At 41.6% G+C, this 15,458-nt stretch overlaps 1 protein-coding gene across 5 annotated transcripts in view; it reads right to left on the bottom strand.

Annotated features, from left to right (window-relative positions):
- Positions 1 to 15,245, bottom strand: part of PTPRA (protein tyrosine phosphatase receptor type A) — a 194,314-nt gene extending 179,069 nt beyond the window's left edge. For 4 of the 5 annotated variants that reach the window (XM_043970063.1, XM_043970060.1, XM_043970065.1 and 1 more), the window contains exon 1: positions 14,889 to 15,245. The gene's annotated coding sequence lies outside the window, so the exon portion shown is untranslated. Of the gene's footprint in view, positions 1 to 5,674; positions 5,735 to 14,888 lie in introns of all 5 variants that reach the window. The other variant, XM_043970062.1, reaches the window with a different exon arrangement.
- Between the last annotated feature and the right edge of the window lie 213 nt (positions 15,246 to 15,458).

Below are 15,458 nucleotides of genomic sequence, written 5' to 3'. Positions count from 1 at the left end.
GCCACTGCTACCTGTGTAATCCTGAACAAGCTACTTAAGCCCTTTGAGTACCAACCAGGTTCCTCATATACAAAATGAGCAAATTGAACTAGATGGTATCCAAAGTCCCTTCTGCTTCTAGATCTATCATTCATTCTCTTCTTAAGCTTCCCATTCCATCTTTCAACCTACCCTCTCCACTAAAAACTTCATCTGCTTTACTGAGAAAACAGAAGCCCTCTTTTCCCCCTTCTATAGATCACCCAGTCCCCTGACATTCATTATTCCCCATTTTTTCCTCCTTTATTCCAGTCATTACAAGAGAGCTGCTCTCCTCAACAAAGCCAATCTTGCTACAGAGACTGTTAATCCCATTCCCTTCCATCTTCTCTGATATCCCTTCAATCCTTCATCCCCCTTCTAAGTTTCAGTCTCTCCCTTTCCAAATATTTATTCCCTGCTATCTGCAAACAAGCCAAAGTCCCTCCCATCCTTAAAAAGTCCTTCTTGGACCCAATCATCCCATCAGGGATTCATTCTCTCTCTTTTCTTGCACAAACTCCTAGAAAAAGCTATCCACAGGGCAGCTAGGTGGCGCAGCAGATAGAGCACCAGTCCTGGATTCAGGAGTACCTGAGTTCAAATCCGGCCTCAGACCCTTGACACTTACTAGCTGTGTGACCCTGGGCAGGTCACTTAACCCCAATTGCCTTACCAAAAAAAAAAAAAAAGAAAAGAAAAGAAAAAAGAAAAAGCTATCCACATGTATTGTCAATACTTCCTCTCCTCTAGTTACTTCTTAATCCTTTACAATCTAGCCTCTGATTCAACTGAAACTGCCCTTTGCAAAATAAGCAATGACCACTTACTTGACAGGGATTTTGGTCTTCTTTCTTTATCCTTCTTGACCTTTGCATCATGCAACTCCACTGACTACTGTCTTTTTCTGGATACTCTCTCCTCTCTGGGTTTTCACAACACTTTTCTTTTGGCTTCTCTTGGTTCTTCTGGCTATCTCTATGACCACTCCTCAGCCTCCTTTACTGGATCATCATCCATATTACATCTCTTAACATATTATTGTGGTGCAGCAGATAAAGCACCGGCCCTGGATTCAGGAAGACCTGAGTTCAAATCCAGCCCCAGACACTTGACACTTACTAGCTGTGTGACCCTGGGCAAGTCACTTAACCCTCATTGCCCCACCAAAAAAAAAAAAAACCCAGAAAAAAAAGATATAGCACAAGACTGGGAGTATACTGAAATGAGATCATAAGTGTAAAAATATACTATCTCCCATTCCAAGGGGACAGGCCCTAGAGATCCTCATGAATAAATAAATCTAAAAGCAAAAAAAAAAAATATATCACCTCCTGGGCCCTTTTCTCATCTCCCTCTCACTCTCCTTTGGTTATCCCATCATCTCCCATGAATTTAATTATGATCTTTATGCAGATGACTTGAAAATTGACATATCACACCTAAGTCTTTCTCCAGACTTCCAATTCCATATCATCAACTGGATGTGGATGCTATTAGACATTGCTATTAAACAATGCCTATTAGACACTGTGAACTAGATGTCCCATAATTATTTCAAATTCAATCTGTCCAAGATGAAATTCAATATATTTTTTTCCAAACCTACCCCTCTTCCAAACTTCTCTATTTTTGTTGAAGATACCTTCATCCTTCCAGTAAACCATACTCATAATCATGGTGTCATCCTGAACTTTCCACCCGTGAACACATCCAAACAAAACCTTGCTGTTTCTACCTTCACAACATCTCTTGCTTTGGACCCCTTTTCACTACTCACAGAGACACCACAGTAGTTTAGGCCTCATCACCTCTTGATTGGCCTACTGCAATAGCCACTTAGTTGTTCCACCTGCCTCAAGTTTCTTCCCCCTGCTCCACCTGCCAATCAATCCTCCAAACCCACTGCCAAAGAGATTTTCCCAAAGCATGTTAGCTCCCAAAATTGCTAAGACTCTCTATTACCTCCAGGATAGGAATTCTTGCCATTTTTTGCATCATTGTTCCCTTTGGTAGTCTGGTGAACTCTATGGACCCATTCTCAGAATAATATTTGTTGCCCACATTCATAATTTATGAAAATGCCAACTTTGAGAAGTTAATGAAAATAAATATATAACTTTTCCCCTGAAATCTATCCATGAACCTATTAGGGAGTCTATGGGCCTCAGTTAACAATCCTTGCTCTAATTTAGAACTATGTCCAAAGGGCTATAGATAGAATTGCACATACTGAGAGGTTTATATCCCAAAGACATCCAAAAAAAGAGGGAAAGACCTATTTGTAAAAAATATTTATAGTAGCTCTTTTTGTGGTGGCTAAGAATTGGAAATCAAAGGGATGCTCATCATGAATGGCCAAACAAGCTGTGGTATATGATTGTAATGGAATATTATTGTGCTATAAGAAATGAGAAACAGGATGATTTCAGAAAAGCCTGGAAAGACTTATATGAACTGATGAATAGTGAAGTGAGAAGAACCAGGAGAACATTGTGCACAAAGACAGCAATATTGTACAATGAAGAACTGTGAATGACTTAACTATTCTCAGCAATACAATGATCCAAGACAATCCAAAGTATTAATGATGAAGCATACTATCCACCTCCAAAGAAAGAATTGATATTGATTGAACACAGACTTAAGCATTCTATTTTCTCCTTTTTCTTTCATTTTTTTTTCTTTATTCAAGTTTTCTTATATAAAATGACTAATATGGTAATGTTTTACATAATTGCATATGTAAAACCTCTATCTGCTTGCTTACCACCTTAGGGAGTGGGGGAGGAAAGAGAAGGGAAGAGGGATAGAATTTGGAATTCAAAACTTTAAATAAAAATGTTTATTTTAAAAATAAAGGGAGCAGCTTAGGTGGTGCAATGTATAAAGCACCAGTCCTGGATTCAGGAAGACCTGAGTTCATAATTTGACCTCAGACCTCTTGACACTTACTAGCTGTGTGATCCTGGGCAAGTCACTTAACTTTCATTGCCCAGAAAAAAGAAAGAAAGAAAGAAAGAAAGAAAGAAAGAAAGAAAGAAAGAGAGAGAGAGAGAGAGAGAGAGAGAGAGAGAGAAAGAAAGAAAGAAAGAAAGAAAGAAAGAAAGAAAGAAAGAAAGAAAGAAAGAAAGAAAGAAAGAAAGAAAGAAAGAAAGAAAGAGAAAGGAAGGAAGAAAGGAAGGAAGAAAGGAAGGAAGAAAGAAGGAAGGAAAAAAATAAAGGGAGCAGCTAGGTGGTGCAAGCACTGGCCCTGGATTCAGGAGGAACTGAGTAGTTCAAATCCAGCCTCAGACACTTGACACTTACTAGCTGTGTGACCCTGGGCAAGTCACTTTACTCTCATTGCCCCACCCAAAAAAAATTTTAATTGCTGATTGATTGATTTAATTTAAAAAAAAAAAGGATCCTTGCTCTAGAGACAAATATAAACTCTTCTGTTTGGCATGTAAAGTCATTCACAACTTTGCCCCAACTTACCTTTCCAGCCTTGTTACTCCCTTTCACTAACCCAATGGGACAAACTGATTCCTCACACACAGCAATCCATTTCCCATTTCCATGCTTTTGCATTGGCTGCTCCCCATGCCTATGATGTATTCCCTACTCAACTCTACCACTTGGAATCCCTAGTTTGCTTCAAGACTCAGATCAAGTGCTGCCTTTTACATGAAACCTTTCCTAATGCCTGGTATGGTCACTCAAAAATCACCTTCTATCTATTTTTGGAAACACACATATAGTTTCCCAATAGAATGTAAGCTTTCTGAAGGCAGGGAACTGTTGAAACTGTCTGGCTTTTGTCCCCATTGCCTAGTACAATTCCTGGTCCACAAGAGATTTCTTTTCTTTTCTTTTTTTTTTAGTGAGGCAATTGGGGTTAAGTGACTTGCCCAGGGTCACACAGCTAGTAAGTGTTAAGTGTCTGAGGCCAGATTTGAACTCAGGTCCTCCTGAATCCAGGGTCAGTGCTCTATCCACTGCACCACCTAGCTGCCCCCACAATAGATTTTTAATAAAGACTTCCTGGAATAGGACACATTTTTGGACACTGATGTGGGAATTTGTTATGTTTGGTTATGCATATTTGTTATGAAGCTTTTATTCTGTGTGGAGAGGAGGTAGAACTGAGGGAGAAGGAGAAAGAGGGAAGAGGAGAGAGAAAAAAAGAGAAAGAGAAAGAGGGGGAGGAGAAGAGGGAGAGAGAAAATGCACCAAGGATAGAGTCCCCACTACAAAAAAAAAAGAAAATAAAGAAAAGAGCATCATCAAATCAATTTAACACACAAAAGAGAACAGAAGGAAGTCCAGAAGGAATCACAGACAAGCAAGACAACTTTAAAAGTTACATGATGAATTTATCATATACTTAAAAAGAAAGACAAGCTGTACATAACAGAGATTCACTGCTTCATGTGCAATCCTTTCTAGTTATATGGAAATGCCCATTTTAGTTGGTGTTTGTCAAGGTCAGCAAATATTAAAATAATGGCTTATTGACTCATTAGTTTTGCTGAACTGCTCTTTTCCTTTCTTATTATACTTTGTACAAGGGTTAGATCACTGGGTAGAAGAAGAGGACAGGAGGATGGGGTACAATAGCCATCAGCTTAGGTAGGAATAAAATCAATGGAGGTTTAGTGGGGAGTAAAGAAAGAGTAGACAGATAGGAAATGCTGACTTTTGCCTTTTTTTGTGTCCCCAGTCTTCCATCCTCAGAGCTGTAAAGGTTGGCATAAGGAATAACAAGAAGGATAGTGAGAGCAATGAGAGAGACTCTTTAATATGTCTTTTTTTTGGGGGGGGAGGGCAATGAGGGTTAAGTGACTTGCCCAGGGTCACACAGCTAGTAAGTGTCAAGTGTCTGAGGTTGGATTTGAATTCAGGTCCTCCTGAATCCAGGGCCAGTGCTTTATCCACTGCGCCACCTAGCTGCCCCCTTTAATATGTATTTTAATGTGTTTTTAAGCCTCCCTTCTATGACAGATAAGGGTTTTATTTTGTGATGAGTCAAGTCACATCTGTAAGCTCCTTTAGGATTGGGACTGGCTTCATTTTTTCAATCCAAAGCACCTAGCACAGTGTCTTATACATAGTAGGTGTTTAATAAATGCTCATTGAATTGAATTATTGAATTACAGTGAAGGCACTAAACCTCTGGGGGACAGTAACAAAGAAAGATTAAGTTTCAAACCTTGCTTAGGGTACACAGATCTCTCATCTTGGGATTTTATCAGTAAATGACCAGTGAAGAAAATGTCTGAAAAATGCAAGCCTCCATTTGTTATAGGAGGTTATGTAGTATAATGGTAAAAAGCAGTAGATTTAAAGTCTAAAAACCTCAGTTCAAATGCCTGGGGCTACTAGTTACTATTTGTGTGACCTTGAGCAAATTACTTAACTTCTGTGGACCTCAGTTTATTCATCTGTAAAATGAATTAGTTGGACCAGATGATCACTATGGGCCCTTTCACCCTAAATCCTAGGATCCTATCAGAAGACTCAGACAAAAGAGCAAAGGCTTCCAACAGTATTCATTATGAGTGAGAGATTTAGATTTAGTGTATCCCCTGATCAGCAAATATTAGGATAAAGTGCATGATGAATTGGAGAGAACACTGGATTTGAGGTCCAAAGACCTGGATTCAAGCCTCACCTCTGACTTGCTGTGAAGCTCAGGGCAAGTCACTCAACATCTCTGGGCCTGTTTCTCCATCTGTAAAATAAGGATAATACTGTAGTACTTGGTACTACCTGTCTCATAAGGGGGTTTTGTGAGGAAGCCATTTTGTAAACTATATAGAGGTATAGAAATGTGAGTTATAAATATGATAATTCTTAATTCAGCTACCCAGGTTGGAGAAGGAGAGCTTCTGATTTGCCTTGATAAATGACACCTATACCTTAAACCATGTGAGCAACTGATTCTCTGGACTAAATTTTGACTTATAGGAAAAAGTTTGTTAGAAAAAAAAAAGAAATGGGGGCAGCTAGGTGGCACAGTGGATAAAGCACCGGCCCTGAATTCAGGAGTACCTGAGTTCAAATCCGGCCTCAGACACTTGACACTTACTAGCTGTGTGACCCTGGACAAGTCACTTAACCCCATTGCCCCACCAAAAAAAAAAAAAAAGAAATGAACCTTGGGAGAAAGTGATGACATCATCACTGAGTTTCTGACTGACAAGCTCAGATATATACCCTTTACCTTAGAAAAGCATATTTTTTAAAAATCAGAAAAATTATTGGTTTAAGACAACATTCATTGATTGAGATTCTCAAAGGAAAACTGGCTCAAAAGGAATGTGATGCTGTCAAGAGAAAAATTTTGGCAATAAAATTGTGAATAATACTGAGTAAGAGGGGGGGTGCAATGTAGCGGCACAGAGAGCTCTCTCATGCTCTCATATTTTAAAAGGGTATTTATAAAATATACAAGCAAGGACACATAACCCAGGAAGAATAAAGAAGGTGATGAGCCCATAAGAATGTTGTCAAAAAGACTGAGGATTGGAAAAAAAAAAGTTTAGGAAAACAATAGGATTTTAGTTATGTTTCTGGCAATAAGACAGATGGTATAACAGTAAAAGATGACATAGCTATTACCAAGGAGTATTCCTCCAACACAAACATGCATGGTTAAAAGGGAATTGAGGGGCAGCTAGGTGGCACAGTAGAGAGCACTGGCCCTGGAGTCAGGAGGACCTGAGTTCAAATGTGACCTCAGACTTACTAGTTATGTGACCCTAGGCAAGTCATAACCCCAATGGCCTCACCAAAAAAAAAAAAATGTTTTTAATTTTAAAAAGGGAATTGAAGCCCAAGCTGCATGAACAAAAAAAACAAAAAAAGTACCTAATTCATTTGTGTACTACCCTAGCAAACTAAACAAAAAAGTTTAAAAGTATAAATGCTAGAGGCGGCTAGATGGCACAGTGGATAAAGCACCGGCCCTGGATTCAGGAATACCTGAGTTCAAATCCGGCCTCAGACACTTGACACTTGCTAGCTGTGTGACCCTGGGCAAGTCACTTAACCCTCATTGCCCCGCAAAAAAAAAAAAAGTATAAATGCTATTAATGAATTGCTCATGTTCATTTGTTAAGGAGTATCACTGGCTCAGGAAATGTTTTAAGAGAGCAAGATGGACAATATCCTACTTTTCTTAAAAAGAGAAGGTTAAAAAAAAAGAGACAGTAGATTGTTTTGCACGCCTACACATGTATAACATATTAAATTGCTTGAGTTCTTAAGGGAAGGGAGGTTTGGGGAGGGAGGGAGAAAGAATCTGGAACACAAAGTTTTTAAAATGGACATTAAAATTGTTTTTACATGTAATTGGGGAAAAAATAAATTCTAAATAAATTTTTTTAAAAGACCCTAAAAAGAAAAAAAGAGAGAGAGAGAGAGAGAAGGTAGACTCCAGAAACCTCAAACCAGTGGATTTAATATTAACACCTAACGAAAAGCTAGAACAAGTTTATAGGGGGCAGCTAGGTGGTGCAGTGGATAAAGCACCAGCCCTGGATTCAGGAGGACCTGAGTTCAAATCCAGCCTCAGACACTTCACACTTACTAGCTGTGTGACCCTTGGCAAGTTACTTAACCCTCATTGCCCCACAAAAAAAATAAAAATAAAAAAGAACAAGTTTATACCTGGATAGTTTGTGAGCGATGACTTAAGGAAGTGACAATCAATGGTTTCACTAAGAACATGATATACCAAACTTAACTTTGTTTCTTTTTAGACAGTTAGTAAACTCATGAATTTGAAAGACCTGGACTTTAGTGAATCATCACACAAAATATGTCATGTCATTCTTGTGAAAGAGAAGGTGAAAACATGAGCTGAATAGCATAGTAAATTCTTAACTGGTTGAAGAATTGTTACCCAAAGGGTAGTGACTAATAGACTGCTATCTATCCTAGAGGGATGATCTACCATGTCAGACTCAAAAAAAGATCTCAATAAGCTGGAATTCAATTCAACAAACATAAGTGCTACATATGGACAAGGCATTGCACTAACACTGGGGCCACAAACACAAATATGAAAAAAAAGGCCCTATCCTCAAAGAGTTTATGTTCACCTGGGAAACAGAACACACAGAACACAGAAGTGAATGCAAGATAAAGTGATGTAAGAGAAAGACAGCACTGACAACTGGCAAAGGTCAGAGAAGAACTAGGGTAGGAGGCACCAAGCTGAGTCTCAGAGCACATTCCAGGCCTAGAAATCAGTACTAAAGCATGGAGGTGACAATGTTAAATTTAGAGAACAGATGATATAGTTCAGTTTGGCAGAAATAGAGTACAGGAAGAAGATTAATATCAGATAAGTCTAGAAATAGCCTAGAGACCAATTGTAAAAATCTTTAAATCCCAAAATGAGGGCCATGTATTTTATTCTGGAGGCAATAGGGAGCCACTGATGATTCTTAAGCAGAGAAGTACCATGGTCAGACCTATGCTTTAGGAAAATTATTTGGCAGCTGTGTCAACAATAGATTGGAGAAGGGAGAGACTGGAAGCAAGCAGGGAGATTAATTAAAAGATTGCTACAATAGTTTAGATGATGAATACCTGAATTAGAGTGGTAGTCATGTGACAGGATAGAAGGAAAGAAATAGATACACCTAGATATAGGTATAGATGGCTATGTATGATATATTGTAGAGATAGAAGTGTTAAAACTTGGCAAATGATTATGGAGGGTAAGAAGGAAAAATCAAGGGTAACTGTAAAGTTAAAAGTCTGGGTGATTTCAAAGATGGTGGTGCCCTACAGAGAAATAGGAAAGCTTTCTAAAACAGGCAGATTTAAGAAACCCTGGGGCTTGAAAGAATCCAGGTTTACAAGCTTAGAGTTAGTTATCTTTCACTTTTCCTTCTTCCCTCCAAAATCAGTTGCCATATTCCATTTTTTATTATTATTATTATTTTTTTTTTGCAGGGCAATGGGGGTTAAGTGACTTGCCCAAGGTCACACAGCTAGTGTCAAGTGTCTGAGGCCGGATTTGAACTCAGGAACTCCTGAATCCAGGGCCGGTGCTTTATCCGCTGCGCCACCTAGCCGCCCCTGCCATATTCCATTTTGATAATTATCATGCGTTCTATTTTAGACATGCTAAGTTTGAGATTTTTAATGGGACATCCAGTGATATGATTAGGATTCAGAGAAGAGGTTAGGGTTTAGATATATAGATTTGGAAATCATCTATGTAGAGATCATTGAAGCCATTAGGGACCAAAGAGAACACCAGGAGAGGGTACAGAAACAAAAAAAAATAGGGTACAAGATAGAACCTTATGAGATACCCACAATTAGGCAGCAGGAGATAGACTGAGCTACCTTCAGCCAAGATAGAACAGTGAATTCAATTTAATAAGATAAAATTTAATATAAATATATAAAAAGTCCCATCCTTAGGTCCTAAAAATCTATTCTGAATACAAGATGATTGAGACAAGGCTTACACAGATGTTCATTTTTAAATGGCATGGTGGTTTTAGTTGACATTCAATTCAATCATTAGTCAACAGCTCATGTTACCAACAAGTGTTTAAGAACAGCTCATGTTAACTAAAGCTGCATTAATAGAACTAAACTGCCCAAGGAAATCAATCAAGGAAAACAATAGTTTCAATTTAGTCCACCTTGGCTGGATCACATCTGAAATACTGAATCTGATTCTGGTCATCACATTTTAACATGAACGTTAACAAGCTACATTACATCCAAAAGATATAGAAACCATGTTATGAGAAAAGATTAAAGAAACTGTTTAGTCTGGAAAAAGGATGATATACAGGGAGACATCAGAGTTGTGTTTAAATGTTTTGCACAAAAAATGGATGAATGAATAAATAAATGAATGGATGAATATCTAAAGAGATATTGTGTAGGAGAAGTATGTTACAGTGAATAAAGCTCTAGCCTCTCTAACCCAGAAAGATCTGGGTTCAAGTTTCACCTCTGACATATACTGGCTATGTGACCCTGAACAAGTCACTTAACTTCTCAATGCTCTAGACCAAAGCTTAAACTGTGGGTGAGAACCCCACATTGGGTCTCATTATTGAATGCGGGAGTTGCAAAAAATTTGGCAACAGTAAAAGGTTATGCATACCTATTCTATATACCTATAGACCCAGGTTCATGTAAAAATCTCTTGGGCAAAAAGGCGTCATGATTGGAAAAAGTTTAAGAAGCCCTGCTCTAGTCTAAGGATTGGAAAACTAAGGCCTAAGGCTCAAAGATCAAGTGAACCAGAAGTCTTTTTTGTAGAGCTAAGAATGATCTTTATATTTTTAAATATAATAAAACTTTGTAAACTATGTAAAATGTAAATGTAAAAACCATTCTTGGCTGCAGGGGCATACAAAAACAAGCAACTAACTTACCCTCCCGATCTAAGGAGCTTTCTATCAATGACAGAAAAGGCACAAACCTTTTGAAATCAAAAATACAGTTCCTATCCCATAGAAAAAAGAATTACTTACTCTGCTTAGCACAATAAACAATTTAATTCAAACATTTATTGTATCTACTAAATAAAGACGTAGGATACAAATTTTAAAATAATCTCTGCCCTCATTACATAATTATAGAAGTAAAACATGAATTCAGATAAATATAATGCAGTTTGAGGAGGGAGAAAGCATTAAGGGGTAGTAGGGTAAGAAAAGACTTTAAAGTTGGTAGCATAAAAAAGCCTTAGCAAGATAATGAAGGTGTGAAGGTGTGAATTGTAGGCACAGGCAGGAGACAGAATAGAAAATTTGAGGAATAAGCCCAGTTTGGTTGAAATATGAAATGAGTTTGGAAAGGCAAGTGATAGTCACCTGATAAGGAACCTTAAAAGCCAAATTAAGAAGTTTGCATTCTAATTTAGAGGCAACAGGGACCACCAAAAGTTTTGGGGCAAGGGAATATGGTTCAGATAAGGACTTTAGGCAGATTACTTGGGCAGCTATGTAGAAGATGGATGGAAGAGAGGAAGAGAGGCTTGGAAGTGAAAAGCATAATTAAGATGTCATTATAATAGTACTAGAGAGGTAATAAGGGTCTATATTATGTTGGGTGTCCAAGCACCTGTAGAGGAGATGAATGCTATGAAGGTAGGATCAACAAGACTTAGCACTTGATTAAAATGATTGCATGAAAAATAGAGAAAAGATAAAGATGACTCCTGGGGTAGGACACTGAATGACTGGAAGAATCGTAGTGTCCTCAATAGAAATAGGAAAGTTAGGAGGAGGGTCAGGTTTAGGATGGAAGATAATGAGATTTTGGAAGTGTTGAGCTTGAAATGCTGATGGGACATCCTGTTAACAATGCAAAACAGATATTCGGGAGAAAAATTCAGATTTAATTTGATAATTTGAGAATCTTCTGCCTAGAGATAAGCACTGAAATCACGCACTGAGCTAAGATCACTAAGAGAAGATACACAAAAAGGAAGATCTAGGACCAAGTCTTGGGTAATATACATGCTTACAGTATGGAAGGTGAATTATGATCCAGCAAATGAGACAGAAGAATATCATACAAGTAGAAGGACGACCAAGATAGAGCCATGCCAAAGAAGTCCAAGGAAGACAGGGCATCCAGAAGATGGTCAATAGTGACATGAGCAGCCGGAGAATGAAATCTAAGGATGAAGAATGAAATCAAGAAGAATGAAAACTAAGAAAAGGCAAGGTCATCTCCTAACAGTTAAGAAATCTTTGATAATCTTGGAAAGAAAAGCTTAGTAGACTGACAATAGCATCAGAAGCTAAATTGAAAGTAAAAGGAGAAATTCCTTGACGACAGGAACTTTCAATTTTGTCTTATTACCAGTGCCTTTCACCTAGTGCTAACTATGAGGAGTTAAAATAATCAGATAATGAGGAAGTAGAAGCACTGAGTGACAAAAGATAAGTTTCTTTCTAGTGACTGTTGACAATGAAAGGGGAAAAAGTTGCTAGCCAATGAAGATGATCCTGGCTGAGGGCACTGACCTTGGCAAGAAGGTCTATGCTGCGGTCACAGACTAGAGAAAGGGTGAGAAAGGTATTTGAGGTAGAGGATATGGAGAAGGGGGTCCTTGTAACAGACGACCATGCTATTTTTCAGTACCTTAGGAGAAAAGTGGGTGAAGAGGGGGCCTGGAAGGACCCCAAGAAGAGAGATGGTTCAAATGAGGAACCAGTTTGGACTAGATAATCTACATTTGTAGTGCACACAGTCAGCAAGGTAGCAGGTGGCAGGAGATTGAAGAATGGGGAAAATTGTGAAGAAAAGGATCTAAGGTTGAGAACTAGCAGGGCTGAAAAGGATTAGGACAAGAGACCATGAAATTCAGGGTAGACATCAATATATAATTTAATTGATTAACAATAGTTAAAGCCATAAAGGAGATGAAGTCAGAACATGAGTTCTAGATTCAGAGAACAGGGATGGGTGAAGGGTCTACCTAAAGGTCATGAAGTCAAATAATAGGTATAGGAATGAGAAAAGGAGAAATAAAATGACAAAAGATTATCATCAGAGAGAAGTATTTCAAGGTTCTAGATCTTAGTTATGGGTGATGATGAGATCTAAGGATGATCAACTCAGAGAAAGAGTGAGATAGGCTAAGGGAAATTGAAGATAATTAATAAACTGGGAGGCCAGGGTATTCAAAGGGACATACTGCTAATGCTACTAATAGCTGACATTAAACAGCACTTAATTTGGTAAAGTGCTTTATAGAATGTCTCAAAAGACAGTGCAGTTTGACCACCATATATACACATAGGGACATCCTAAATATATCATCTCAACAGGCATTCTAAAGCTATGATTTAAAAAAAAAAACCCAACCATTTTTTTTTTTAGTGAGGCAATTGGGGTTAAGTGACTTGCCCAGGGTCCCACAGCTAGTAAGAACATGTTAAGTGTCTGAGGCGGATTTGAACCTCAGGTACTCCCTGACTCCAGAGTCAGTACTCTATCCACTGTGCCACCTAGCTGCCCCAAACCCAACCATTTTTGTGATTATGAATTTAGATTATTCTTCAGAACAAGGACTAAACTGTAGATGCCACAGGTGTGTAGATTTCAGCTAATCATAGGAATTTCCCAAACAAAGGGTTAAGTCATTCCTGCAGAAGTTACATGAACAATGGCCAGAGGATGATCTTATACAAGAAATTTCTGTGTTAAGCAGGAGATTAGAACCTCCATGGTCCTTCCAAACTAAAATCTTGAGTTCTGAATCTCCAAAGTGGATATCCCCCCATCCCAGGATACTTACTTTACTTAAAGACAAATGAAAATTAAGTCACTTCTAAATGAAAATGACCAAAAAGAGACTTGGTCTACCTTCTCAAATGTTTTGTTCTTTCCTCACCAGTCTCCACCCCCTATACAGCGGATTTCTCCTTTATTGAATTCCTATTTGCAAAATTTTGCTTCTGGCTAAGAATAGTCTGACAGTTTAGTAAAGGAAAAGAATTAGAAGGAACTTACCAGGGAGACAAAGCAGGAAGAATTTAAAGCAGCAACTAAGGTGATCACTATATATAAAGTTCTGATCCACCTACCCCAGAAACATCACTTCTTTCTCCCCCCTCAAATGTGCCTTTTTCAAAGAAGGATACTTGGTTTTCTTCTTTTCCTTCAACAGTCAAGTTAGGAAATCCTCCTACTATAACTTAGTTTCAGCTTTCAGAATGCCCCAATGCAGTCAAGTCAGCTAGAAAGTGGCACTGCCCCAAGACAAACTTCCAAAGACGACACCAGGGTTTTCCCCAAAGAAAGAGTGCAGGGATTTGTCCTCTTCGAGCATTTGTGCACAACTTACAACAGAGACAAAATGGTCGAGGCTCTAGCTGAAGTAAGCCGATTGTTTCTTCCCAGAAAAGAGAATGGTCTGGGCCCTTTATTCCCCCAAGCGCCAAGCTCAGCACAGTTCGCAACTCTTTCCTTGCCTACACAGAGGCTCCCTCCCATTCCGGCTTTGGATGATGACGGATCATTTCCCCCGGCACAAGCTCACTCCCATCTCAGGGAAGAGAAGCCCTGCCAAAAGGGCCCGGGCATTTCACCGCTGGGTTTCCCGGGGGAAGCCGGCAGGGCTGGGGAGGCTGGCCCGGCCCGACCCGGCCTCGTGGGGAGAAGGCTCTGGGACTAAACCCTCCTACAGCCAGGCTTCCCGGACGCAGGCACTGGGATTCACGGGGGAGGGGAACGGCGTGGGGGGGGGGGGGGAGTGCTCGGAGGATGGAGAGAGGGCGTCTCTTCCCACTTCCTCAGGGATCCAGCTGCTGCAGCCCCCGCCCAGACACTGATGTGATCACACACAATCCATCAGATCCCAAATCCAGGGGAGCCTTCGGGGAAAACGTACCCAGGGTCCGGAGTGGGCCTTCCTGGCCCGTACCCACAGCCCAGCAGGGGTCTTCAGAGCGAGAGGAAGTTATGCCCCCCCACACACACACTTCTGGGGACCCTCACCCTAGGACACACCCACCCGACCAGGGCCCCCACCCCGGGGCCAACCAGGGGGAGAAGGGGGAGAGGGGAGAGGGGGGCGCCCCGAGGAGGCTACGCCTCCAACTCGAGCCCCCCTCTTTTTAGGGGGGCTCGGAGAAGGCCTTCCTCCTACCACAACCCCGGGAGAATGGGTGAAGAGGCCAAGCCACCCGCCCAGCCAGTGCGCGGTCCCCCAGGATCCCCGACACCCCGGGGGTGGGCGGCAGAAGCTGAGGCCACGCCCCCGGACGGGCCCGCGCGCACCTGGGCCGCTGCCCCCCCTCCGCCCCGCCCCCCCGGCGACCTCCGCGCGCGGGGTGATCCCGCGTGGGGGAGAAGGGGCGCCGCGAGCCCGCGAGGAGACTCACCGGGTCGGACGGCGGGGGCGGCCGCTGCTGCTCTTGCTCCTACTCCGGTCCGGCCCGGAGGGAAGCGGCGGGTTTCAGCGGGGCTCCCGGGGGCGGCTTCCCTCCCCTCCGCCCGCCCGGCCGCCACTCAGTGCCGGCCGCCCCACCCGCGGCACCCGGCCCCGCTGCTGCGGCCTCGCAGCCATGGCCCTGACAGGAAGGGACCGAGGAAGGGGCCGGGACCCGGGGGTCGGAGGGAGAGAAGGGAAGCAGGCGGCGGCGGCGGTGGCGGCCACGGCCACGACTCAGGCTCCCTTCTCCGGGCACTGGGCTGTCAGTCAGCGCCGCTCACAGCCAGGGCCGCCTAGCTCCCGTCAGCCGCCGGAGCTGTAAGGAGCCTCCTCATTGGCCCGTTGAGAGCCCGAAGCTGGTTGGCCCGGACACCCGCCAGGTTCCTGGGGGGAAATCGCCGAGAGCCCAGGCCCCGTAGCTGGGGGGCGCTCGAAGCCACAGACACTGCTGGGAGGGCTTTGGGCACGGGCGCAGGCGCAGGCACCGCCCCTGAACCCCGGAGGAGTGAATGAGAAACCC

The sequence above is a fragment of the Dromiciops gliroides genome, chromosome 6 (assembly GCF_019393635.1).
Source record: "Dromiciops gliroides isolate mDroGli1 chromosome 6, mDroGli1.pri, whole genome shotgun sequence".
Taxonomy (NCBI): domain Eukaryota; kingdom Metazoa; phylum Chordata; class Mammalia; order Microbiotheria; family Microbiotheriidae; genus Dromiciops; species Dromiciops gliroides.
Note: the sequence above shows the minus strand (reverse complement) of the source record. Positions and strands in the feature narration are given on the sequence as shown.